Source organism: Lepidochelys kempii, chromosome 10 (assembly GCF_965140265.1).
Source record: "Lepidochelys kempii isolate rLepKem1 chromosome 10, rLepKem1.hap2, whole genome shotgun sequence".
Taxonomy (NCBI): domain Eukaryota; kingdom Metazoa; phylum Chordata; order Testudines; family Cheloniidae; genus Lepidochelys; species Lepidochelys kempii.
The window spans coordinates 81,038,448-81,041,829 of record NC_133265.1 but is presented as its reverse complement, the minus strand read 5'-3'; positions in this window follow the sequence as shown (position 1 = coordinate 81,041,829).

Below are 3,382 nucleotides of genomic sequence, written 5' to 3'. Positions count from 1 at the left end.
CATTAAGCCTTAACCCTTAGAATGGGGGTTCTCAAACTGGGGGTCAGGACCCCTCAGGGGGTCATGAGGTTCTTACATGGGGGGTCAGGAGCTGCCAGCCTCCACCCCAAATCCTGCTTCACCTCCAGCATTTATAATGGTGTTAAATATATTAAAAAGTGTTTTTAATTTATAAGGGGGGGGTCACACTCAGAGGCTTGCTGTGTGAAAGGGGTCACCAGTACAAAAGTTTGAGAATCACTGCCTTAGAACATCCAACATTTTGAGCCCACCTGACAGGGATGAGAGCAGGGAAAGCTAATTGCATGTTCGTCATCTCCTTTTCATAAGAGTGGAGGGAGAGATGAAGTTAAATAGAAGTTTTGAAGGCGTTGCTGCTTTGGGCTAATTTGCTTAGCAGCAGGAATATCAAAGTAATTTCTAATTATGTATTGTGAGAAGTGCCAGAGACTGGATTTCATTCTCAGTTTAATAGAACAAATATAGCAGCAGCCCAAATTTCCCTCAGTGCTGAGAACGTGCCTCGTTCCTTCTGTCTAGGCGAGTTACATGGTGCTGTAGTACCTGAGGGCCTCACCGTGGTTAATGGATATATCTTCACAACAGGAACAGGGAAGCACTGTTCTCCCCCTTTTTACTGAGGGGGAACCGAGGCACAGAGACACTCAGGCCTGGTCTACACCTAAGACTTAGAGCAGCCTAACTACATTGCTCAAGGCTGTGAAAAATGTTGCATTCTGAGCGCCATCGTTAGATTGACCTAACACCCGGCATAGATGCTGCTCAGTTGATGGAAGGATTCTTCTGGTGATCTAGCTACTGCCTCTCGCAGAGATCGATTAACTACATCAACAGAAACCCCCCACTCTATTGATGTAGGAAGCATCTACATTAGAGCCCTACAGCTACAGAGGTTGTAGTGTAGACATGGCTTACGTACTTGCCCAGTCTCACAAAGTCTGAGGTAGAGCAGGGAATAGAACCCAGGTCATTGGCGTTCTAGCTAACACCATAACCACTAGGCCATACTTTCTCTGTCGTAATCTAGAGGGCCCATCATTAAGGTGAGAGGGGAATCAAGTCCCTATGCCTATTCAATCCTGGGTATCTCTACAGAGATCAGTTGTGGTGGTACTTTGTGAAGTGGACGTGTCTCTCTGAGGACTTTACTCCTTTCCTATAGGCCACTCCACAGCCACTGGATGGGGACAGCTTTCAGCCACTGCCCACAGTGGGTCAGACGGGAAGTAGTGTCTCATAAGTGAGTGGTTTCATATACTCTTACCAATTTCTTGCATCGATTTCAGTCCCCCATGTTATTGTAGAAACAATGAATTCAAGGATCTGGAGAGGGAAAGACGACCATGATCCAAAACTTCCACAATTATTGTCAGGTTGATTAAGTATAATCAGAAAGACTGCAAGGCTAATGACAAATCTCAAAGAAACATAACACTATCTGTCAGGGTTAAGGATGAGACTCTTCAAAGTTACATCAGTTAATATCAGAAGTATGAATGTGCAGGTTGAAATCCTCCCCACCCCCAGACGAAAGCAAGAGAAAAAGCCTTGTTTTTACTGACTTTTTAACTAAATCTGAGAGAGACTTTTTATCCAGAGCAAGCTCATGTAAACTGTTGGGAGATAAATAAACGAAAGAGCTGCCTACAGGCTGGTTGGCTTAAAGGAAAGGAATTTGTCTCACTTTAGAAAAGGGACCTGAAGGTATTGGTCACATTGACTCATTCATTGTGCTGTTATCTGCCAGGGAGGTTGTGACACCGGAGCAATTAAGACAAACTTTAGTCTATAAGTTCATGCCTGCAATCTCTATACTTCAAAACAAGATAAATGACACCTCCAAGGAAGGAAACAAAGTATTTTCCAGACTACCTCCAAAGTAACATTTAGGATTTGCAATTGTTCAACAGAAATTTTTCACTACAAGGGGCTTCATCTATTATTATCCACTTCAGTTCCTTTAGTGACATTTTAGTTTTAACACAAGAAAACGCCAGCTTACATGCTTAATTTATTATAATAAAACACTCCGCGTCCTTCTTTTAAGAGCCTTCTCTATGCATTAATGTGAACAGAGTGTGTGTGTGTGTTTTTATAACTAGCATTTTAATATAAAGATTGATTAAAGATGAGCCAATCTGTTGTGAAAATGTAAACTGGAACCCTAGTCATAAGAAGCCAACACTATATGTACTGTAATTATTCAGCTTTCCTTTGAGGTAACAGTCAGCTTGATAGCTTTTGTTCTTTAAATAGTAGTAATGAAAAAGTAGGGCATAATATACCATATTTGTACTAGGTCTATACAAAGACCGACTGCTGCCTGATGTCTATAGAACATTTCATGTAACAATGAACTTTCCCATTTGACAACGGACAGTCATGTGGCAATCTGAGGATACGGCGTATTATTGCGGTTGAAAAGATTAGATTATCATTGGTAAATGTTAACAAACATCCAATGCACTGTACACACACAGACCTACGAAAATACATTTCCACCAATCATAGAAATTTACCCCTAGGCAAAGAAAGAAAAAAGTTGCTGGAGAAGTCAGTGGAGTGTGAGGTCAGGCCATTTCCTTTGTACATTTTGACACGTGATGCTGACAATTTGTGATTTAATGGTGTCATAAATATAAAGGGAAGGGTAAACCCCTTTGAAATCCCTCCTGGCCAGGGGAAAGCTCCTCTCACCTGTAAAGGGTTAAGAAGCTAAAGGTAACCTCGCTGGCACCTGACCAAAATGACCAATGAGGAGACAAGATACTTTCAAAAGCTGGGAGGAGGGAGAGAAACAAAGGGTCTGTGTCTGTCTATATGCTGGTCTTTACCGGGGATAGACCAGGAATGGAGTCTTAGAACTTTTAGTAAGTAATCTAGCTAGGTATGTGTTAGATTATGATTTCTTTAAACGGCTGAGAAAAGAATTGTGCTGAATAGAATAACTATTTCTGTCTGTGTATCTTTTTTGTAACCTAAGGTTTTGCCTAGAGGGGTTCTCTATGTTTTTGAATCTAATTACCCTGTAAGATATCTACCATCCTGATTTTACAGGGGGGATTTCTTTATTTCTATTTACTTCTATTTTTATTAAAAGTCTTCTTGTAAGAAAACTGAATGCTTTTTCATTGTTCTCAGATCCAAGGGTTTGGGTCTGTGGTCACCTATGCAAATTGGTGAGGCTTTTATTCCAACATTTCCCAGGAAAGGGGGGGTGCAAGTGTTGGGAGGATTGTTCATTGTTCTTAAGATCCAAGGGTCTGGGTCTGTAGTCACCTAGGCAAATTGGTGAGGCTTTTTACCAAACCTTATCCAGGAAGTGGGGTGCAAGGTTTTGGGAAGTATTTTGGGGGGAAGG